Source organism: Camelus bactrianus, chromosome 31 (genome assembly GCF_048773025.1).
Source record: "Camelus bactrianus isolate YW-2024 breed Bactrian camel chromosome 31, ASM4877302v1, whole genome shotgun sequence".
Lineage (NCBI taxonomy): Eukaryota > Metazoa > Chordata > Mammalia > Artiodactyla > Camelidae > Camelus > Camelus bactrianus.
In genome coordinates, this window is record NC_133569.1 from 18,513,447 (window position 1) to 18,538,354 (window position 24,908).

A 24,908-nucleotide genomic window follows, 5' to 3' on the forward strand; every position below is an offset into this window, starting at 1 on the left:
CTCCCACAGCCGCTTCTCCCAGCCAGCAGGGGAGAGTCTAGCTGCTGGCACTGTCAATCCAACACCTTTTTATGAGTACTAAATTTGCAAAAATAATAAATGAAAATGAGGTTGTGTGCCATTTCAGCATGTGTTCTATATAATGAAATAAGATGGTGATATCAAATTACTGGCTAATTTAATTGACTGGAAAAATCAATTTCTAAAAATGCCAAATAATTTCCAAATCAGATAGATTAGGGAAGCAGCATCTATTTTTGGTTTTCATTTGGGGAGAAGGACATACAGCATGCTCAGAGATTTTTTTTTTCTTTGAAAATGTGTGAAAACTACTTTGTTCTGGGCTGGGGTATCAGCTCAAAGTAGGGGTGGAGAAGGAAAGAAAGCCCTTTTACTTTTATTTCATTTCTGAATTGTGCTTATTTTATTCTGGTTTCTTTATATCTATTTATGTTAAAATTGTGGAGGATTGGCCTCATTTGTTAACTGGCCTATGACTTACGCATTTCTGGTACATTTTGGAGCACCAAGCCATTGAAAAGATTGCCTGAAGGTTGCCAAAACCCTAAGATTGTGGTTCTATGCCTGAGGCGGGTGATGACCAATTATGGTGACATCTTTGACCCTGGGTCAATGGTTTAACAGACTTTAACCCATTCCTCCCTGAAGAAGACACACTGTTTTTGTTATTCATTTAGCTCTAGTAAATCTTTCTCCTGAGCATCAATACTCAGATGCGGCAATGGATAAGGTGTCCTTAATGGTTACTTCTGTCCCTCTTTGACCAAACTAGATGAGCTGTTCAGGGCAGTGATCAAAGGTGGCTTGGCTGCCTGCCTCAGCCCCCAGGAGCCTTCTGGAACACGGGAGCATTTAGATTCTGAGGACCCTTGTGTCGCAGATGCATCCTTTATGCAAAGATTCTGCATGTGCTTTCCAGCTCTTCATTGTAATTGAAAAATGAGACCAATTTTGTACATTTCTATTATTCGTTTTAATAACTGTGTACAAATCTGATATGGGATGGGCATGGGTGATGGCAGCCAACTTGTTTTAGCAAATATGGAATTTGAGAGACCACTGTATGAGCTTAATGGAAGACAGGTCTTTGCAAAAGTAAAGGAGCCTAGCATTCTATTATTTATCAGTCAGTGATAAAGGGGGAAGACAGCCAGTTTAGGGGGGTGGCTCATTTCAGATGCTCTGATTAAGGAGGCTGCCCTTTATCAAAGCTGCTCATCAGACGATGTTCATTAATACGTTTCTAGATGGACAAGCTCTGCCCTGTTGTCTTCCTCAAGTGAAGCCTCAGATCTGCTTGGCCTTTTGCTTACTGGTACAGTTTTTATTTCAAAAGGTGATGAGGTTAATGCTTCTAGAAATAATGATTTACCCCTTAACTGATTTTAAAACATGTCACCCAAAATGTCACCCTGTGTGGTACTGATGAATGCCCCTAGGCCAGCTCTTGGCAAAACTGTGAAGTAGGCCAAGTTTATTTTTGTCTTCCCTGGCCTCCTCCAAATGTGGTCGCTTTCCATCCTTTCAGGACCATCTCCCTTTTTTTCTTTTCCCCGTACTCCCAACCCCCTCTTCCTCTACTTCCCATAATATTCTTCTAATGTCCTTGATTTTTTTTTTCTTTCCTGCTGATGAAGGAATGATCCGGAACCTTCACTCACGCTAAGGTACTAGTGACGTCTTTTAGGGTACTTCAGGGTAACTTGACCTTGTTAAGGCCCTTGCATTTTAAAAGAACGCGAAGAGGGCCACCTTTAAACTCACGGCGGGGATCTCTGATGGCCAACTTCAGGATTGGTAGGAGGAATGTTTTATCAGGGTCTTGCAGGTCTGCAACGTTTTTATTTAGCCCAGTTAGTGGTTCCAAACTATGTGAGGCCTGTTGTTAAATAGAGCGAATATAAAGAAATCATCGGATTCCCAACCTGATGATGGGGGTGCTTTTAATAACTCTTAGCTGGGCAATGGAGGAAGTATCATAATACAGCAATTGTCAGGCACGCTGGAGCCAGATTGTCTGGCTTGAATTGCAACTCTGCTTCTTTCTAGCTGTGTGACCGTGGGCAAGTTACTTGACCTCTCCGTACCTCTGTTCTCAATTATCATATAGGAACAAGAATGGGTGGTTATGAGGATTAAATCAGTTAATATATATATAGGGTTGGAGAGTGCTGGGCCTTTGTATAGCCCTCAATAAATGAGAACGATGATGAGGATGAAGATGACTGAGAACATTTGAAAACAGAAGGGCATAGCTGTGCCAGCCCTACTTTTTGCTTAGCTGTGCTATCTGGTGAGTGTTTGGATTCCTAGATCATTTGCAGTAACCCCCCGGCTGCCCAGGAGTCTGCAGCCATAGTCGGAGTCTGGATTCAAGGCACACCCTGGCTGGCCTCCTTTCGCAGAGATAAGAAAAGGCCGAGGCAGTGAGCGCCAATGCAGGATTAGACCTGAGAACCCCCAGAGTTCCCAAACTCGGGAGCTCCGTGAGATGCGTTCATCTTTCAGTTAAGGCTCTGTTTATTTCCCTGGTGTTCAGGGCTCAAGGAGGGACCACTATTTCCTTTCCTTTATGAGTCACGGTTCTGTTCTGTCATTTTGGGAAGGGCCTCAGGCCCCCTCAAAAGTGTTATCACTGTACAATTATCTCGAGCAAAGGCACACAGACAGCAATGAGCATTTCCTTTTTAATGTAGTTATAAATGTCGCGTCAGTTTGAGATTTAGGAAAGCGATCAGGAGCTTCGTTTCCTACTCAAACAGGGTGTAATTAGAGTGGGACCCTGGGCCCATGCCTCACAAGACGTTGTAACTGGGGAAGGTAAAGCAATGAGCTGGTTTGCTTCCTCTGGACCTGAGGGGTATCAGGGAAAGGAGCGCCTCTTGCCAACTGTCTTCTAAGCTGTTCTCCGTGGTTGCTCGTTCAGAGTCACAGGATTGGTTTGTTTCCCCAGAGTAACAGTGCCTGCTCTCCAGAGAAATAACACGTTAGAGTTTTCACTCATCCACAGAACCCCTGAGCCGGGGCGAGTGTGTGTGGCAGGAGAGACACTCACTGCACGTTGTCATTTTTGGTTGCTTCAAGACAGGCCAGGGAGAAATCAAGTCACTGAGAAAACCCGTTCCCTTAGGATTAACCTCTAATCAGATTCTACCTCCCAAGTAGGGGAGACTTGGAGAATGACTCTAGAATGAATGAATGCATGCATGCTTGGCCAACCAAGTTCTTTGGAAGAACTTTCTGGCATCACTCATGCCCTTAAGAAACGTTTATTGCACATTGTCCATGTAACAGACTTTCGGCTCTTTGGGTACATTGAATGTCACCCTGTTCTCCCAAGGGTCTCAGTTCAGCTAGGGAAATAGACAAAGAAACCAAAAATGACAGAAGAGCATGGAAGTGTTTATCGAAGGTCTATACCGAATTTATAGGAAGGGCACCTACTACCTCTGCCTCGGAAGAAAGTGGAATCATGGATAATTTCCCAGAGTGGGTGAAGCCCAGACTGGGTGAGGAATAAAGGAAGGTTACCAAAGCAGGGAAGGAGAACTCAGGAATGGCATCCAGGTAGAAGGAACAACAAAGGATGTGCAAAAGAGAAGGAGGCTGCGCTGCATTGCAAAACTTCCAGTAGGGCTCACGCTGAGTCTGGGGAGGGTGGGAGATGTCAGTTACCAAGGGACTCCTAGGCCAAGTATGGACCCTGGTCTGAATGCAGTGGTGGTGTTGGGGGTGGCTGAACAAGAATTTAAACATTTTAAGGCAGGGGGAAGGTCACCTGAATGAATTTGCTTTTGACTAAGAGGTGGAGTGTGGAGCCAGGATTGTGTATGGGGGAGAGCCTGGAAGCAGGGCAGCCGACTAAGGGACCTTTGGCTAATTCAGGCAAGAAGTGATGGAGGCTTGAACAAAGGCATAGCAGTGGACTCTGAGAGTAGGCGGCAAGCCTGAAAGCTATTTTGAGGCAGAATCAGCAGGATTTGAATGGATGCGAAAGTGAGGCAGCCGGAGAAGTCTGGGCTGCCCTCCGGGTTTCTGCCTCGGTTGACGGATTGGCTATTGAGGGTGATGTCATCCTGAGGATAGTTTGGGAGTAGCTGCTGGTTTAGGTCATGGAGACGGGGTGGGTGGAGGACACAGATGCCGTCTCTGTAGAATCCAGAAGAATCAATCTTTCCCATGAGTGGCAGTTGCCTTGCCCCACCAGCCCAGATGACTATTTGGAGAGCTGGGAAGTCTTTGGCACTTTTCCACTTTCTTTTTGTTCACTTCTCTCTCAGCAGGCGTTTTTACGTATGGTAGGTGACGCCATCCCAGGCCTTGGAGATGTGGTCGTGAATACGGTACAGGTCTTGTTCCCAAGGTGTTTATGTGCTGGTCTCTTTCACATGTGTCCTCCTCGGCCTGCCCTGATCTGGGCGCACACTCACTGTGTCCCACTCCCGGAGGGAATTTCTTCTCAGTTAGCTGCTGCCTCATTCCAAATACACGGTTGCCGATAAAAGCTTAGGAGATTTGGCCATTCTAAGAGGGTACGCTTTAATAGGAGATTCTGGAAATTGAAGAACGCCTTATCAGAAATGATTTATTCCCATGGTGGCATTCCCCCATCATACCAGGCAGTGGGAGAGATGCTTTTGGTCCGTGAGGATTTCCTGGTGCTTCAGCAGGCAAGCCACCAAGACGGTGTGCTGCTCTGCTCTCACCCTGGATTTCGCCCTGGACCAGCCCTGTGCTCGTTCTAAGGCCACACCTCAGCATTCTTTATTAATAATAAAAGGCTTTCCTGCCTTTGGCATGAAAGAAAGACCATTCTAGGAAGTTCAGGAGTCTTGAATTCTTGTATAACACCAGGAATATAATTTCCTTTCCTCCTCAATCAATTTAGTTACCCTCCAGCAGCATTAAAAATTTAACAGAGCTGGAATCAGGGTGACCTTCCTTCCAACTCTCTGTATTTTTCCCCCCATAATCCCAATTATAGACCCATTATTCAGGGGCCCTTAAAGGATGGCATTATCAGAAACAAACTCCACAGGCTTTCACTGTACCCCTGAAGCCAAACACAGCTGAAGTTGAAAGAGACATAAAGTAGAGGAAGAAAGAAATCGTTGATTCTGTACAAATGATGCCACTCTCCCCACATCTTGATTTTGGAACAAGAGACTCTCAGAGTTGGGTGAACCTGGGCAAAAACTCTTTTTGCTTCTCTAACCAGGAGATACAAGAGGATCCATTCAAGCCAAGAGCTTGAATAAAATGAGAGTAAGATGCAGGAGAAATACAGAAGAGGGTGGCATCTTTGCTTGGGTTCTCTTAGCCTAGCTGCCCCTGAAGGCAGCAACACACCGAGTTCTAGAGGGGAAGAAATGTTAGAAAGTCCCTGGTCAGACCACCACGTAAACATGGACTGAGGGAGACACGGCCTAAAAGAAGCTCACATGCAATAATGCGTAAGTAGGTGTTAGGGTCATCTTTGGGGCCACGGCAGAATACTGACACGCTGAGCCCATGACAAAGAGAGAATTAGAATCATGCAGGCCCTGAAACGAGGTCACCAGGACCCATAGTCCAGGTCATGGACCTGGAGAAGATTGGAGTAAAGGAGTCTGAGGTGGGAGGAGAGGGGGCAATAAAGCAATCTTCACATGCTTGAAAGACAATCGCATGGAATAAGTTCACGTATCAAACTCTTGGGTCATAAAGTCCAATCTGTTGTTTGGTTTTGCATTTGAGGCACCTGAAGCCCAAAGAGTTAAACAACTTTCTTAAGAGCAGGCATCCTCTCCTCTCCAACAGAGGCCGCAAGTCAGGATGCCTCTAAGGCCCCGAGTCCTCAGCTGGATACACCACTGCGCTTAACAACTGAATCATCACGTACATTCTTTGAGGGCCAACCATGTACTGTGCTCAGAGGGATGCAAACAGCATCTTTTGACCTTTGCCTATGAAAACTCCTAGTCTTCTCAGGGGACAGAGGACTGGCAGCCATGAGGAATGAGCTGGTCAAGCAGGCAATACCAGAGGTCTAAAGAGACACAGGGTAGGAGATGTTCCTAGGGGTGCAGAGATGAGGAAGATTACTTCATCTGAATGCTGGGTTTCCAAGTTGTCTATAGATGGTAGGTTGTAAGTTTCTGGTTAGCTCTCTGTCGTCTAAGTCACGCTAGCTTGTGGCTCCTTGGAGAGCTGGAACCCTACTTCTGCTTCTCTCTTATCCCCAGGGAGCACCCAATCCAAGCTGAGCAAAGAACAAGAGCTTAGCATCACTTAAGTCAAAAATGTTTAAGGAGATGAATTTTTTATGGAGATGTCCTCGTTTTTAAGCCCATATGTTCAGACAGACGTTTCTGCAGGGGGAACAAGAGTCCATTTGGGGTGTAGCTGGGGGGCCTCAAATCTGGAGCATCCTGGGCCCCATGCTCCCCCAGGTCTTTTTCCTCTGGTTGAAAGCTGATAAGGACAGGTGTGGTCCCTCAGGGTATCAGGATAATCATGGGAATCCTCTGGTATCTTACTCTGCTCTATTTCCAACAAGGAATGGGAAGGAGGAGAAGAATGTTCCAGAATGTTCCTATCAAAATAGGCCCCTCTCCTAGCGTTTCGGCATTTGGGTTAGGAATTATACTGGGAAGAACTGCATTTTTCTGGGGCTGTCCAGCTTCCCATGTAAACCCAGAGGGTCCAATTTTAAGAGGTGGACAGTTGTCACCTAACCTAGGAGCCAGATCTCTGGCACTAAAGCAGTCACCATCTACTTTTTTGAAGACCAACCAGGTCCATGATGCTGTGCTAGCAAGATGGGAGAGAGAAAGGGACAGAGAACTAGGAGTCAGGAAGCCTCGTTTTTCAATGAGATGTTCCCATCAGACATGGCTTCCAGAGTCTACTCTTGTCTAACAGTTTTATTCCTTCGAAGAAACAAATATTTGGACATTAGTCCCATTCTGCCCCTACCCAGTTGAGACAAGGTGCTGAAGCGCACAGAGAAAAGAGCCCTGGCAAATTCCTCTTGAAGATCAACTCTAGTTTGCAGGCACGTTTCATGGAGGGAAAATCCTGTCCTCGAGGTACTTGCCCCTTCACCGAGGCTGAACGCACACCACACACACAGCACACCATGCACACTACACACCACGCACACAACACACCACATGCACTACACACCACGCATGTGTCTACAAACCATCCTCCAACCTGTTCACGCCAAGCCCACAAGGCAGCCTCTGACCAACAGAAGAGCGTATACCATAGTCATTGAGTTCTGTGTCGCCAAAGGGAGGCAGCAGGGACAGAGGGGCAGCCCCGCTCTCCCAGTGGCCCTGGGCCTTGAAGCCCCAGCCTCCTCCCTTAATTACAAGGAAAGGAGACGTGTGTAAAATCTCCAATTTAGGCTTAGGTCAAGTGAGAAAAGGCTCTCAGTTTCCATTTCCAGAGCGATTTTGCCTTCTATGTATCTCTCCAGGCGCCTGAGAAGGGGCTCGGGCTTAAACTCTGCTCTGGGTGACCTTACACAGCAGCTAATCTCCGTGGAGCCTCTCTGAAAGGGGGAGAAGCCCCACGGGGATGTTGTGTCCGCTTACTAATGACTGTAAAAGGCTTGGGAAGCCCCCAAGTACCGGAGGAATGCTGCTCCCAGCAAAGGAAGAGGCAAACAGCGGGTTTCCAGGACACGGCAGCTTAAGCCTTGCTTCTCACTGAGTGGAGGAGTTTGCAGCTTCTCGCAGCCCTGAAACGGACCTAGCCGGACCGTTTTTCAGACTCTTTTAAGGACCCAGGAACTTCTAGGTAACAAAAAGCTCAACCCTGGAACGGGGAGAAGAAGAATGCAGAACAGGGGTTTGGGGGAGGATTGAGAATATGAGAAAGAGAGTAAAGGGAGGAGATGGCTATAAAATCCTCTTACTGTGTCAGAGCAGCTGCCAAAATCCAAGGCACTGGAAGGGGAGCTGCTGTAATTAATGAATATGTTGGTAGATGTATTAATCCAATAAACATTTATGGAGTTTAATATATTACACATCTTTACATATTATTCCTGATATATGACATTTGTCATGTGTAATCTATCTATTTATTTTTTTCTCATGTCAAGTACTAAGGCGCAGTTAAGTCCCTCAGAAGAACCCTTCAGTATTTCCCATGATCTAAGCGAGGGCACATTGACAGGCATACAGTGCTAGCCATTCGCAGTGTCCGACTGCATCGTGGACATACACGCCCAGAGTGAGCACCCAGAGTGACTGCAAAGCGGTGAATCCACAAACCGACACTCTTCCCGTACCTGGTGGTCACCCCACAAGCCCAGGCTTGCTTTCTTACTTACTTGTTTCCCAAAGTGAAAATGTTTTTTGTTACCAGTTTTCAAAACTATAAATTATGAATGTCTCCAAAAAGCATCCTACAACCGAACCAAACACAAATTACAGATCATCTTAAAAAGATTAAAGAAATTGAATGCTTAACTACATTGTAGGATTTATGCCTTGTCCGTCTGTTTCCAGCTTCCCTGGAAACACCTCTTTTTCTTGCAGATCTTGTTTACTCCCCAGGTTGAGGACTGACAATGGTCCAACATAATACTGAGGGCCTGAATTATACATTTATCTGAAAAAAGGTGCCTGATTCAGCCGACCATCTAACCACACCTCCTTCCTCCAAGATACACACCAAAGGCAACTACAAAAAGGTTATATTAGGATACAGTTGCTGGAGGTGGCGGTTACAGGGTTAGTTTTCAAACCGGCAGCTATGCTTGGGGCTCATTCTGTGTCTCCTGATGGGATCCATTGTTCTTTCTAAGACTTTCCATGGTGGGCTCACCTCTGTCTTGAGTCTCAAGATACCATCTTACAAGTTTCTCTCCAATGTCCATCTTCTCCACTGGATCATGAGTTCCCCGAGGGCAGGAACATGCTTTTCCCTTTCCTGCCTGCAGCGCAGTGCTGAGCAAATAATAGATACTCAATAAACATTTGTTGAATGAACAGGTGATCCATAATTTAGCCACAGTATGGCCAAAAATAGAATAAAAGTTCAGGCCATCTTAGGAACGGAAATGTTTCACTTTGCACACTCCCACTACATTTTAACAAGTTTATTACAGTGTTACCAAAAAAAAAAAGTTTGGTGACAGAGGGAAATTTTGTAAAGAAGGAGAGGAAGAGGACAGGGCCAGTGGGCCATGGGTGCAACTCTTCTGACAGCAGCCAGCAGTCCAGGAATGTAGTTGAAGACTTCTGGTCAACCTGGGTCTCTGTAATGCTTCTCCATGGCATAAAGCACAGACTAAGGGGTCAGATGGTAGAGGAGCCATGATTTCTGTTACCCTTCCTTTCCCAAGCTCCTTGGCTTCTTCTGTTGTGCTATTGTCCCATCCAGTACCATCCCCTGTGAAAAAAAGTCAGATGGGAAAGGTGAACATAAAGGAGGCGGGTAGCAATGAGGTCAGGACACCAGTTGTCATCCAACCACCCAAGCAGTGGAAGCATGGGGGTGGGGAGGCCCCAGGGCCCAGAGAGGATGCCTTGACCCCACTGCACACCCTTGAGGTTTGGTGTCACACCGTATCAACTAACTAAAGAAATAATGCTTGAAAAAATATTTTAGAAATAGAGTGCTATATAAAGTATCATTGTAATTGTTATTAAATCTTGCCAGAGTGAAATATTTCCTTTAGGATGAAGTTGTTTGGCACATGGGAAAAATAATCCTTGCTGTCAGCCTTACAAATAGCTGGCAAACGTTTACTAGACTACCATGTGCGGGAGAAAGGGGGAGGCAATGGTGGATGGGGGTCTCTCTCTACATGTACATATTCCACATGCCCTCCCTCAAGAGGCACATGGAAAAACGCAGTGAATGAAATCATTCTTGCACTCACCTGGTTTAAATCATCACTTGCCTGGTCAAGGGGGCGGGTGCCTGTTTTAGGGTCTTTGAGGAACCAAGTAGAAATCAAGGTTTTTATTTCAGAGGGTCCGCTAAATGATGACTTCTGCAAGCCTCAGTTTCCTTTTTTTTTTTTTTTCCCTTTTGGTAAAACAAAAGAACGGAGGAAAATGGCCCTAGAAGTACCTTTCCGTCTCTGGTAACTGATGAGTTAGTGTGATGCTGGTCATACTAACGCGGATCTCTGGGATGCGGAGGGAAGAATGAGTCTAAGAGAAATGTTCAGCGATCTTGGGAAGGAAAGTGCCAAAGAGATAAGGGAGCAGCTCGGGACGGTGTCTGCCTGGAGTCCCAGCCCTGATCCTTCTGCTTGCTTACTGCCTGGACTTAATGCAACTCATCTCTGCCTTTGGTTTCTCCATCAGTATAATGTGTAGCTTGTAGGTCCCACCTCAGAAGGTTGCTGTGATGCTCGAAAGAGGCATATGAAAAACTATTTCATATGATGTCTTCAGATATAAGTCATTGCTAACCCTGGCTTTGCACTAGCTTCAGAGGAATGTGGGGCTGCCCAGAGATTTATTTCCCCCCAAGATCTTCTCCAGTTCTAAGAGTCTATTCTTTGTGACTATATTTCCAAGTAGTTTGGGAAACACTGACTAGCTCTGCATCTTAGAATCATCACATATACACATATTTTCAATTAGAAGGGGCTTAGATGTCACCTAGGCCAACACACTGAGTCATGCAGACATTCCCTCTGTGGCATCTTTGACAATGGATTCGTTATCACGGTAGGGATCGCTTGCCTAACAAGGGAGCTGACTTTGACCTTGAGCAGTGTTACACTTTAGCATGTTTTGCTCGTGTTGAGCCAGATCTGCTCCTTGGTAAATCCTGCCCACTGGTCCTTCTTCCCAACTTCTGGAATCCTAACCCATCTAAACTTACTTACATGAGTTCCCTCTCCAAGTCCTCTCTTGTCTAGCTTCATAACCTTCCCTCTGCTCCACAGATGAAGAGAAAGAACAAAGTGAAGTCACTTTCCCCAGTCCTATAGTGGGACACATCAGAGGAGGATGAGAACTTATGACATGGGGTTTCACGACTGCCGCAGTACCCCTGCCGAGCCACGTAGAAATAGTCTTTCAGCTGATGTTGGGAAGCCCCTGCTTCATTTTTCCAACAAACCACAATCCATTGCTTTGTTTTGGATTCCTTGGTTTAGCTAATAAATGTTTTCATTACATTCATCATAAAAGGTTTTTCTGGTTGACCAAGACAAACTCATTAACACACATGTACGCGCGCGCGCACGCACACACACACACACACACACACAGCCAACATATAACCAAAGTGATGTGTCAGGAAACTGGGGAAAGCTGTCCTACATTAATGTGTTTACATTGAACTTGAAACAATACTAGGAAAATAGGTAATACACAGACATAGAAGCAGTGTCTCTGAGTTTTGAAGTGCTGTTCTCAGCTTGAGTGGCTCCAGTGATGTACAGTAAAGGAACGAGGGGAGAAGGGTCACAGAGCAGAAGAGTTAGGGGCACTTGGGCTTTGTCTGGTTGGAATATGGAATGTCACCCTGGGCCACTCACTTTTTAATTATTAGATATTTACTTATGAGTGATGTCTCTGCAGCAGGAAAGTGCACGGTGGTTGTGTTTTGTGTGGAACAGCAGGAAAAAGACTGGGAAGAAACACAGGGGCACTGTCTCGCTTTCTAAGCAGCCGTGGAGGGATGGCCAGGGTCTCTGAGAAGCTCAGCAGTGAAGCGAGGAAAGCAGCGGTTGTGACTTCTTGATATGAACAGGCCATTCTTCCCTTAGCAGGTCTGTGGTCCGCTGCGGGGAACTGTAGACATCACTGAGGACTCATTGCCTCCTGGCAGTGCTGACTGTGTTTTTCAAATAAGGAAACCGACACCCAGGCAGTTGTAGTGCCTCATGTTACACCGCTCAGCGAGCCAGGCAGAGCCAAGCCCAGAGGTCAGGCCTTTGAGTCTCAGTCCAGCTCTGTCCCCACTGCATCCTGCAGCAGAGTAGATGACTTCGTTCTTACTGTCCAGAGGATGGACACCCTGAACATGGTGGTCCCTTCCATCCTTGTGACAGCACACAGAGTTCATGCGTTTCATTCAGCCACAAAGAAAATCTTATCGTTAGTTCCTTCAGCTGTCGAAGCTCAAAGTCACAATTGCTTTGGATGGATTTCTCATTTTTAGATTTAGTATCTTACTGGGTTCCTATATTTATCTTCTGTGTTTGCTGGAAATGAAGGCAAAATTTTAACAGTTGTACAGATAGAGCAAAAAGGAAAAAGAAAGAAAGAAAAGAAAAAGGAAGGAAGGAAGAAAGAAGGAAGGAAGGAAGGAAAGAGAAAGAGAAAGAAAGAAAGAGAGAAAGAGAGAAAGAAAGAAAGAAGAGAAAGAAGGAAAAGAAGGAAGGAAGGAAGAAAGAAAGAAGGAAGGAAAGAAAGAAAGAAAAAGAAAGAAAGAAAGAAAGAAAGAAAGAAAGAAAGAAAGAAAGAAAGAAAGAAAGAAAGAAAGAAGGAAAGAAGGAAAGAAGGAAAGAAAGAAGAGAAGGAAGGAAGGAAGGTAGGAAGGTAGAAAGGTAGGAAGGTAGGAAGGAAGGAAAGAAAAAGAACAAATTAGGCTTTTTTTTTTTTTTTTCAAAGTAAGGGAGGAAACATAACATTAACACAAAGGAACACTTGTACTAAGAGTAGGTGGAGAAAGGCATCTGAAAAATAATACCTCAAGATGCATTGAAACATTTTAGGGAATTAGGGAATTCTGATCTCCTGAAAAAAAAAAAAAGAAAATTAATATTAAAGACAAGCTGTGAGTTTCCATCTGGCCTTGCCGCTTTCGACTAACGCTTCCATGACGGAATTCATCTGTCCATCAACTGTCAAAAATTCTCCTGTCAGTAAATCCCACGACACCCCAGCGAGCCCACCCCGCTCAAAATATTCCATGCCACAAACTATTCCGAATTCTGAATTCTTTTTTTTCACATCTCTGTTCTAGAAGACATAAAAGTTGTGGCTTCCTGCCCCCTACCTTTTTCCCTCTTCCTTTCCCCCAAACCTCTCTCACCCTCAACCTCTAGTGTAGGGGGTGGAGGAATGTGGGTGGAAAATTGGGGGAGCCCTCAATCATTTGGAGATTGTGTTCCCACCCAGATCCTTCTGAGTTTTTCCACTGGAGTCTGACAACAGACAGCCCACATCTGTTTTAAAACACTGAGTGGTTGTGAAGTGTGAACTCCCCACTGTTTAATGTAACTACATGACTATTTAATGTACACAGTGGTAGAGCCGCTCAGAATGCCAAACTGTTGTGACATGCCTGAAGGACATATATAAACATAATATACTGGGGTTTATTGTGACAAAGAGCATCGATGCCGCAAACAGGGGATCTGTTTGTTCACCAGCAACATCAAGTGAAAAAGGAAAAGCGTTTGCGAGACCCTTTCCCCCAGCGCGTCACTCATGTCAACGGTGAAATTGATACGGGGCTAATGAATCAATAAATCCAGAATGGGTGTAACATGCCCGATTTTAATAATTTCTAATCCAGAATTTCAAAACCACTTATCTTTTAAATGAATCTGAGCCCAGCATGCAGAAGGAACGGGGAGAGAGGCCAGAGAGGAGTGGGAGAGGGGGCCGCTGGAGATTTCAGCTTCTTCCTCGAGACTTTGTTCACTTTTATGGGTGTTAGGGGAGACTGGGTGACATTTTGGTGCTACTTTTGGTGGATTTGGGGGCCGTAATTTTCTGCAGATTGTCACAGATAGAAAAACATCCAGCTGCTCCTAGTGTTTAATAAACTAAATAAGAGGGAAGACATTATGGCTCTGCAAATATATTTCATTTTTAACATGTTTCTCCCAAAGGTGAATTCTTGTACCTCCTGACATCTCATTAATCAATTGATCAGAATCCGTTATTTTACATCTCATTCCTGCAGTTCTAATTAACCTTTGCTAGTTAAATACTCACCAATATCAACTCCAGTTGTAACCTCCTTTCCTCGAATCCAAGCATTTCAACAAAAGCTTTCCTTTTTCTCGGTCTTTAATTAGGAATTAAGTGGAAAAGATCTAGAAGCTGTGCGGCATCTTTCGGGGATTTTGGAAACCTAGAATAAAATCTTTAGGTAGGAAAAACGTTCGAAGATTACGCTGTGAGTAGGGTTCGAGAGTGTGGACTCGGCTGTTCTTGAATATACTTTTAGGAAAGTACTCTTTTTTTAAAATCCCAGGTTGCTGTTTCTCAGAACATAACTATTTCCATGGAAAACAAAACAGAACAAAACAAAACATCCCCGAAACAACAACCAAAAAAAAAAAAAAAAAAAAAATCCCTTTGTGAATGATACCAAGAAAGAGAAAGGGAGATTGGTTTTGAAAATAAATGTTAAATTGCTATTGGCGTTGGTATTTAAGTCAATACTATTTTAACACAGACCAAGATTCAACTTCATCTATTATTTCTAGATTGAAAACACCAAGGCCAAGGTCTTGCTATTAGAAAAACTTACTCCGGCCTCTGACGAGCGTGTTTCGGGGTTCCCATGATTTGTGCATTGCCGTGTCTTGTGGTTCGCATAATTTTTGCTGATAACTTAGCAGTCGCCGCGGGAGTGAATCTGAGAAGGCCTTTAAAACAAATCTGTGAATGCTTTCCTGTTTGCCTTAGACCCTCAGCCTAAGTCCAGGCTGCAGAAGGACGGTCCCAGGCACTGAGGACTTAGCTTACAACACAGATTTTAAAAGGACCCTGTAGGGAAGGCATCTGGGGAGAGGAGCCGGGGTGGAGAAGCCCAACGACATAGCAGCGAGGGGAAAGACCATTTTTGCGGGGCGGTCAAATGGGGAGTTTGGGGATAAGGTCTTTTCGAAGCCTACTGTCCCTTAAAAATACGGTGAACTAGTTGTTTTTGGCTTGGACATGCTCACCTACCACTTTCCTCCCCTCTCATCTGCTGCCTTTCATCACGGTGAACGTTAGTAACACCTCACATTAGCTCCTAATGCGCATAAGTTTCTGGTTACACGCTGCAGATGCTGCCTCGCGTTACCACCCTTGCACAGCCAGCGGGCTCTAACGGGCTTTTATTTTAATTTCCTTTCTCCTGCCGGTTGCAACTTTGGAGCCGGACGCAACCCTCGCCACGCAAACAGGGTTAGTGCCTCTTTAAGGAATATTTAAATTGCATTTCCTACTGTCAGTTAAATCTCATCAATCATGTTTTTAATTAAAAAGAAGGACATCTACATCCCACTTTCGACTCAAAGTGCATAATGAAATCCTAGACTGGGGCAAGCGCTGGAGAGTTTCCGCGTTGCTCGTTGCTCGCATTTGGTGGAGATGCATGCGGGGGAGGTCAGAGACACTGGTGCATATGCAAGCGGCAAACAAATAACGCTCCTGATAGGGCCGGGTGACATGTGTCAACCCTTGTCATCGAGAAACAAGAAAGGCAATGTGCCCAGACAAAGGGTAGGGTGGAATCTCTACACACTGGCAGAGCCTGACCCACGCGTGAGTCTTTGTGTAGCAGATGCCTCGCTCATTGTTCTGTGCCTCCCTCCCCAGTACCCCTGACAACAGCCACTGCCGCTGGCATTCCACCCTGACATCTGTTCAGCTTTATTGATGCGGCCCTGGAGGAATTCCCAGTGTAAACAGGGAATTCTCTAAGGGAACCCCATGTTGTAAAGGGATGAGCTGCATAATGCAAAGATTTAACCACTATTTAAAGGTGTGACACTTGATTGAAAGTGACTTGATTTTTACCCCCTTTCCAATCCTACCTCCCTCTCCACCCTTAACTGTATTTGGCACACTCTGGCTGCAGCAATGCACCCCTCCCCCTCCCCCTCCCCATCGCTTTGTTTTCCGGGTGCATAACTGTTAGAAAGGATGAAGGATGGGGTGGGGGGGAGGCTGGGTACCATCGTCCAAAAAAGCCACTTAAAAAAATTCTGGGTTACAGTCAATTGAATCTAGTTGTCGCGTTGGGACCCTGCCCGCTGCCCACCCACACTCCTGGCGAGAAGCAGCTTGAGAGTCGGTTGGTCTTGTGGCTGAAACTAATGGGGTGGGCTTTGTGCTCCCTGCTAGAAGCAACTGTGGCAGTTTACAGTCCCCAGGCGGAGCCTAGTCAGCCCAGTCCTGGCAGCGCTGGAACGGAGGGGATTTGCCTTTGGAATTTTATGTTTTTGGCAATGGTGCCGTAGGATGTTAATACAGAGGTTTTTAAAAAAGCAGACCTGTTAAGAAATGCGATGCATCCATCTTCGCCCCGGCAAATGTCCCCGTGCTCTCAGGCCAGCTCTGCGATGCTGCAGCCTCGCTCCACTTCTTGGCTGATATTCAGGTACCGGGGGTGTCTTGAGAGCTCAAGTACTCATATTTTGTGGCTGAGGTTAAATATGCAGAGATCCATCAACGGGGCCTGGGCAGCATGACCGCATCTCGTGAGGAGTGAACTTTACTCGCGATAATACACGGATGGAGTGTATTTTGTGAGGCCGTGAGTTGGATCTGGATTGGTCTGGGTCCAACCCCCCGCTCCCCTCCAGTTGACTTGTGGATAGACAAACCCTGAAAATTGCAACGACTCCCTCCTGCACAGATTCAAAATAAATGAGGGTCTGTGTTACCATAGTGAGGGCAGAAGAAAACGGCAAAACTACCAGAGTATGAAGTCCAAAGTCATAAAAGGAAACCCATTTCTGTAAGGACCTAAAGTGGTTGCTGACCTGTGTTTTCAGAGAACAGATATCAAAAAAGAGGGTTCCTGTGTGTGTGCGTGCGTATGCGTGTGCATGTGCGTGTATGTGTGTGTGAATTAACCATAAACAGCAGGCTGGTTCTTCACCTTGAGTTTTAGGATTTGCTATCAGCTGGCCCTTTTCCTTCCCTTGGTGGGAAGGTGGATTTGAAGTCGAGGAAGCTAACTTGCTATTCAGGAATACTGCTGTGGCCACTGCTATAGATCGAATTTTTACTTAAAACAGCAGGAACCCTCTAGAGACTTTCTAATTCTAAAAATAATTTGTGTATTTCCTTCTGACTGAAACAATGCACGCTCACTTTAGAAAATTTAGAAAGGATGGACCAGCAAAAGAGAATAAAAAGAAAACTACCCTTTAATGAACCCACCACTCAGGAATAACCATTAATCTCCTTGGGTAGCCCTCTTCCGGAATTATCTGTCTCTGTAGATAAAAAAGAGTGATCATCCTATGTTTAGTCTTTGGTGGTCTGTTTTTTCACTTACTAGGCTATTTTTCCATATCATTAACTATTCCATAACAGATGTTAAATAATTATGCCATATTCTTTTGTATATCATAGTCAACTATTCGTTCCAGGACAAATGTGGCTTTCACTCTTCTATTTATTATAAATAATGCTGCAAGGAACATCTTCTGTAGGTAAAGCTTTAGGCATATCCATTTGGCTCTTTCTTTGGGACAAACCCTTAAAATGGAATTGCTGGGTCAAAGGCTATGTACAGTTTCAAGATTTTTGACCCAGACTGCCATACAGCCAGAAAGACGGGACCAACTTATCCTTCCACCCATAGGGGCTCAGCACCCCATTATGCAAGTCTTCTGGACGTATTCATGTCTGTCCACATAATGTAAAACTATGTGTCCCTTTTCCATAGCCTCATGGCAGCGTTTCCAGTTAATCTGTGCATTCCCAGATCTCTTCCTATCTTGTTGAAAAATAAAAAGTACAGACCGCCAAGTGCTCGTAGAAGCCTCAGAGACTGGCACAGTCCAACTTTCTTTCCTGACCACTTTAAAGTGAAAAATAAGTTAACGTGGACATTTTTACCAGTCACCGATTTAAAGTGAACCGGAACTAGAATTCGGGCTCTGTTCCGAAGGGGAACCCTTAACACCCCCGCGTGTCCCCCGAGGCCCGTTGGAAGGTGGCGGGTGAGAACAACTCACGACTTTCCAGGGAAGGCGCTTGCGTTAGGACGTGACTGTCGATGGCCTGCCCCTTTAAGCACCGTTTTCCTTCACTGACTCTGAATATACCTTTTGGGATTCAAAAAATAATTTTGCAACAGTGGATAAAGACCTTCTTTATGTATTATTGGTCTGGGAACAGCAACAGATTAAAAAAAAATATTACCAGGTCAAATAACAGCTGTTATTATTAAGTTCAGCTTTTATTATCAATTTGCCAGTAGAATCCGGCAGTAAAAAAAAAAGAAAAAAAAAAGTGCATCTGAGCTTTTTCCTAATCAGTACTCTCATTTTGCTAATATTCTAACGACTGTCAATTTACTTCAGTGCTGCCATTTGCAGAATTTTCCAATTAGCAGCAAACCTGTTCCACCTTCTCCTGTAATTATGGAGGACTCAGTTCAGATCAGCTGCGGCCAGACAGCATATGATGTAGTTGCCAAAATCTGTGCAATGTTGTTTTTAACCTTTGCGTGTGCTGGCACAGTTTTAACATCTCTGTTTGTAGGCAGGAGGCTCCCACAGTAGTGGCATGTGTCAAAATATCAAAATTACTTTTAATAAACACACAACAAGATGAAAACACAAATATGGGCATATTTGGTTTTCGGATCAATTTAATGTCTGTTCCAGATTCGGTAGCATTTCCCCCAGTCTACTCATTCCTTGTTTTTTTGTTTGTTTGTTTTTTTTTTTAAATCAAGAGTCTTTTGAAAAGGAATAATTAAGAGTTGCTGAACTGAGCCAATTTCTTCCTGTTTCCTTTGCTAGGAAAACAATAGTTATTAGAAAAATCTACATTTTGAAACGCAGGGGACCTCAGCAATCCTGTGGGATGACTCTGTCATTTTTAGAAATGAGGAAAATAAGGCTCAGGGTGGAGAAGAGACTTACCCAAGGTCATACGGCTAGTTATGGGCAGAGCTGGGTGTAGAACCCAGGTCTTCTGCTTTCAGTCCGAGGTTCCTTCCACTACAGCATCCATTTCCCCTCTTCTCTTGGTGGCCTCTAAGTGTGGCAGGAGACAGGAATGGAAAACCTCCCCAGGATCCGTCGTTTCATGGAATGCCTTGCTGGCAACATCAAAACCAATCAAACTCTCTGAAAGCTACCTAAACAGCTGACATTGCGGTAATAACAATAGTGTGGCAATAACTATTATTGCTACATGAAAAAAATATATTTAATAATAAGCTCATTGATTTTTAACAACATCTCTGTGTTGCCTAATTGATGGGAAGTTGTATGTTTGTGTAGCCGATGGGGGTTATGAATTAAATATGGCCGTCTTTCCTTGAGGGATGCATGTCAATGCAAGAAAGACGGAAGATCTACATTTCCCCCAAGCAAAACAGTGCCCTTGTAACAGAAGCAGGGAAGACTAAAATGCGTGCAAAAATAAAAACCATCCATCACTGTTTATTAAGTGCTGCTACTTGAAGGTAAAAGGGATATTGAACTGTTTTTAAATTGGAAGGAATGTAGCTGGACAAAATATTGATGGTAATATTAGCTGGGTGACAAATTTTATTCTTTTGTCCACATTCATCAAAAGAGCAATTTGGAGTGAATTATTCTCTCTCTGTCCGTGAACCGATTTTTCTTCCCTTTTTATTTTTTAAGCACACGTGTTTATTAAGGAACACGGTGTAGGAGGCATGACACCTTCTTGTGCAAGTTGTTCAAACCTTGTGTGTGAGTCACAGGTTCCACAACTTGCTTTCGACCAAGCCAGGCATGGATCTCCAAGGTGCTTATGTAAAATTTAATATGGGCTTAAAAATTGAGGCAGACTGAGTCTGTTCCCACAATTTAAAAGAAAAGGGGTGGGTCAGATTTGATTTCATTTTTAGCTGTGGTTTTCAAGTGGAAGTTCTGAAGCATTTATTTATTTTTCCAAATTTGTAGTGTGCCCCTTCAGTCCAATGTTCACTGGCTGCTGTTCAATGAAAACATCCAAGTTCCTATGGCAAAATGGGCCGAAGCAGGGGAATGAAAATTGAAAATGTCGGCTGACAATGGGGAGAATTTCAATAAAAATTTAGTTTGAAGTTTCCTTGCTTCAACTTTATTCAACGTCAAGTCGTTTTTGTTTTCATGAGGTCATGGAAGTACTGTGATGTTGCCCCAGAACCTCACCGGGCAGTCTAGTGTGCTCAGGGATGGATGGATGTTTGGATTTAAGACCCAATCCAGAGTTCAGGATTTGTAGATATTAATTACTGTATATAAAATAGATAAACAGCAAGGTCCTACTGTACAGCACAGGGAACTATGTTCAATACCTTTAATGGCTTATAATGAAGAAGAATATGAAAAGGAATATACGTGTATATGTATAACTGAATCACTATGCTGTACACCAGAAATGAACACGTTGTAAATCAACTGTACTTCAGTTAAAAAAATAAGAGACCCAACTCCATTCCTGGTGTTTTCAAAAACGCCTACCATGTGTCCAGAGCTGGTCCGGGGGGGTTGACATCCCTGTCTTTTCCACTTCGATGTTTGGAATCCGGGTTCTCCCAACTTCAAATGTGCATGTAGCCAAAATGACATTCTCATTTCTTCTGACACATCTCATCATCCCCACCAAAGAAATCCGTTGAAAAAAGAAAGTGGTTTGTTTGCAAGTAAATCTATAAACTTAAAACTCCCTTGGACTAGGCTGCTGTAAAGCCAAGTGAATTTTCTTGGATGTTGCTTGACTGACATACCAAACCCACTTCTCAACTAAATGAGACAAGTTTTCAGGAAGCTGGCCAGAGTTCATCAATCGGTCAATCAATCAGCAAGATTTTAATGAGTCCCTGCTTGGTGCTGAACGATAGTAGCATGTACGTAGCAGTTTATGGTTCCCAGAACACTTTCACATAGATTGTCTTGTTTGCTTCTCATAGGCAGATGTCAGCGAGGCTCAGAGCAGTGCAGTGACTTCCCGAAAGTCACACAGCTAAGAAGTAATGGGCTCTAAACCAGGTCTCCAGAACTTTCCCTCTGTGCTGCTTGGGACAGTGCAAGTCAGCAGGTTGTACTACCAAGTAAGCAGTGCAGTCAAGAGGTATGAGCCTTGGGGATGTGAGCTGAATCAAACCACAAGCCCATGCGTGCCTGTCTCAGCATGCGTCACATCCAAACATTTCAGAAGTAATTGGAAGTAATTCTAGTTTTTTTCTAGGCATCCTTCAACGCACAGTGGAGTAAGTGAAGGGAATTCAGTTCATAAGCTTTTGCCTTGTCATGTTGTTCTCCATTCTTCTCTGAGCATCCTCAGCTGCCAGGAAGCCTGTATCCCCACTTCTCATTCTCCTTCCTTCTGAATTCCCACCCTCTCCCTTTCTCCCTGTCTCTCTGCCTCTCTGCCTCTCTGAGTGTGTCTTGTAAACCTCAGCCCTTTCTAGATGGTTCCACATTACTCCTCTTCCCACTAGTTATCTGCATCTGGATAAGGCCTGGAACTTTGTGGTAGGGTAAGGGGTGGAGAAAGGAGTTGTGAAGGCTCCTCTGGAACCAGGGTGACCTTCCTCACGAGTGTGTGCAGAGATGCTAAGGAGGGAGCGACACCGTGGACCGAAAGTTCAAGATTTATAAGGCAGATGGCCTTTGCGTGTGCCCTGAAAGATGGGTAGAACTTAGGTTTCAAAAGCAGAAAAGAAAAAAGTACCCAATAGACAGAAATGAAGGAATGAAGCGAGTAAGTATTAGAGACATTCTTTGCCTGAAAAACAGAATGATCACACAGTCAATAGCCTTATTGAGTGTCTGCTCTCAGTAAACACTGAACTGAGTGCTTTAAGTCACCTGATAAAAATGCTTCAGAGGAAAAAAGAAGTTGCACTGATCACTTCTCCCCCTAGCAGGAGTTGGTTGAGTGCGGTGCTTAAACAAGTCGGTTCTGGAACCAGATGGCCTGGCCCCTGTCCCTCTGCACCATCCAGCAGCTGTGCGGCCTTGTGCAAGTGCCATGCCTCGTCATGACTCAGTTTCCCCATCTGCATAAAATGAGGATATGAATGCTGCGTCTCTCAGAAGCATTCAATGCATTCATGCATTACAATGAATACAATACAACGAATGCATTGTGAGCATTCAAATGAATTCACACAAGCCGATCGCTGGTCAACGTTTAGTAAGCATTAGATAGTGATGTTATTTCCAGCGGAACTCTCTCCGCACAGATCTTTCTGAACTGATAGCAATACTGCTAACTCCCGCGTGCTGAGTGTCGACTCGGAGACATCTCACTAAGCACTCTGTGTGGTAGGGGCTTCCCACGTAGAAGGTTCATGTTGGAAAGCGGGGAGCACTTCCTGGTCGGTTTGTAGCTTTGCCAAGTCTGATCCACTTCCTGGTGCGAAAGGGAGGTCCTCTAGTTCGTGTCCACCTTCCGTCTCCACGTGGAAGGTGTTCATTTCCACGGATGGGGACATGTGAAAGGTCTGGAGGGGGGCGGGTTTCTTACTCTCATTCACAGTCAACACAGAGAAGGCTTAACTCCTAAAGACCAGGTGTCTACAACGTCCTTCTCTTCCTGAAGCACGTGGGAATTCAGCACGCGCATGTCAGATGACAAACAGCCCCAGTAAAGCAGGCTCCATGTTTCAGGAATCCATGCAAGCTGTGCCTTTTCCCCACCGACTGAATTCACCCTAAAGAAAACCAGATTCTAAACCATTTCTTTTCCCCCACTAATTAGGGGAAACCTCATTTCTGACAGTTCCTAAAAGTTTGGCCACAGTCATGCAGAGGAAAGAGGACAAGCCTTGTTTCATGTGCGCAATTCCCTGTATTTCTATTCTCATTGAATGGAGTAAATATATTCTGGGCTTTTCCTGAGGCTGTGCAGGCCAGGTTTTATTCCTGACAAAGTTTTCTTGTCAGTTATGTAACTCTTCTGGAAAAATAGGGGATTTCCCAGAGAAGAGGAAAAAAAAAACCCCGCAATATTTGACACCCTTTACTTACAGGTGGCCCACAATAATAACAGAGTCATGGAAACTCACTCTGTTTCGGGGTTCAGTTCCACCTGAGTACTTTTCAGTCTGGTATGTAAAAGTAAGTGTTGTAAGGCCACAGCGGCACACATCTCGGTGACATTCCCTTTTCCTCCGCCCCCACCCCATCTTCTAACACTCAGAAGGAAGGTTTAATGTGCACCAAGAACAGGACTGCTCACCCAGGAGTCACCCACCCAGGCGGAGAAGTCCCCACTATTCGGTTTTTTAGTGTTTTTAAGTTTCTATGATGGAAGTTCTCTTTAGGGAGGAACCAATATGAGATTTTATATATATATTGAAGTATTCTATTATATAATATTAATACTATAATTATATTAATTGTAGTATATAATTATATAATATAAACTAATTAATTAATATAATTTAATTATATTAATTATAATAATAGAAGAATTATATATACAATTTATTTTAAGAAACTGGCTCATGCAGTTGTGGGGTGGGGGCCGGCAAGTCCAAAACCCACAGGGCAGCCCGGCAGCCCAGAAACTCAGGCAAGAGGTGACGCTGTCAGTTCGAGGCAGAATTTCTGGGAAAGGTCAGTTTTTGCTCTGTAGAGACCTTCAACTAGCTGGATAACCCACGTTATAAGGACCATCTCCTTCAACTCAACTGATTGTAGATGCTAACCACATCCACAAAACTCCTCCACGGCAACACCTGGACCACCATTTGATGAAAACACCTGGGTTCCTTATCCCGGTCAAGTGGACACACAAAACCGGCCATCACAGTCCTGAAACTCTCTTCCATTTCCTGAATCCAGGGCGCTCTAAATCCTCTTGCTGCCCCAAGAGATCATGGGGAATTCCTTCTTGGTCCCAAGAGGTGATCTGATCTGTTGGACATCCTCTTCTCATACCTTCCAGGTAGTTTAGTGAATTTTGACCGCTTCAAAGGGGACGCACAGAACTTTCTAGTGCAGTTCTCAAGTCTTGCTGTGAAATAAACTATCGCCTGGGTTGCATGGTGATAACATCTCTTAGGAAATAGCCTGGAAGTGTGGAAAGGACTTGGGCCTCTGTGAGTTGGCCTTCCGTCTTTATGCCTCGACTTTCACAGAGTGAAACCTGTGGGAGGAACCCAGGGGCCTTACGGAAAGGGGGCCCCACGCAGATTTGCTGACAATGAAACCCCCTAAGCTGCACTCTGAATCAGAGAAGGTGATGTCTGGAGAAAAAGGTGTGTCCACTTGGTGAGAGTCAAGGTGCAAAGACTCCCAGAGGCAGGAGTCCACCCTCCCCCTCTCCAGGCTGCTTCCTCAGAGCCCTGCCCACCATCCAATCCCAGCAATCGTGTACTGTTTCTTAGCCAGACTTGGGAAGAGCATTAGAAAGACAGGGAAGGTGGGGGTGGGAGGAGAGAGTTCATAGCCAGACACGATGTCTCCTAAGTGCCTTCCTTTTGCCGTGGCATTAGCAGCGGGTGAGCCGGCCTGCCATGGAGTCAGTCCCGGAGAATCCACAGAAACCCTTGACTTCTCAACCAGGCCACCATCGGGAGAGGACAGAGGTCCTCCTCACGCACTGTGTTGTGGCCTCTCTGTAGCTGGGGACGGCAAGCCCTCCCCTGGTGGCCCTGCCTCACAGCCGGGGGACTGACAACTCCTCTGAGCTGACTGCACGCTTGCATCAAGACTCCTTAGAACACATGTAGGGTTGGGGTGGGGGTGGGGGCTTGAGGGACAGTTTGCCGCCATGTAAACTGGGAAAGCAAGAGAACCATTTTAATCAACAACACACACACACACACACACACACACTCACACACATACACATGCACTCACACACATCACAAAGGAGAGGAGAGCCTGGAAGGAGCTGGTTGATACCTGCAGAAGTCAGTTGTACTTCAGGAACATTTCTGATCCGTGTCTGTGAATTATTTCAAACCAAAGTGTAGAGCTAATCACGCTTGACTTCCAAATGCATTCCCCGCATAGGACATAAGGGCTTCTC

At 44.9% G+C, this 24,908-nt stretch overlaps 1 protein-coding gene and 1 long non-coding RNA gene across 2 annotated transcripts in view; one reads left to right on the forward strand and one right to left on the reverse strand.

The window, feature by feature from the left end:
• EBF2 (EBF transcription factor 2) overlaps nt 1-24,908 on the forward strand; it is a 184,115-nt gene that overhangs the window by 86,528 nt on the left and 72,679 nt on the right. The window lies entirely within an intron of this gene.
• On the reverse strand, nt 10,032-24,569 carry LOC123614881 (uncharacterized). The gene is made up of 2 exons (XR_012503408.1): nt 14,479-24,569; nt 10,032-14,076 (listed from the first exon to the last, which is right to left on the reverse strand). It is a non-coding gene; the product is annotated as an uncharacterized LOC123614881 (long non-coding RNA).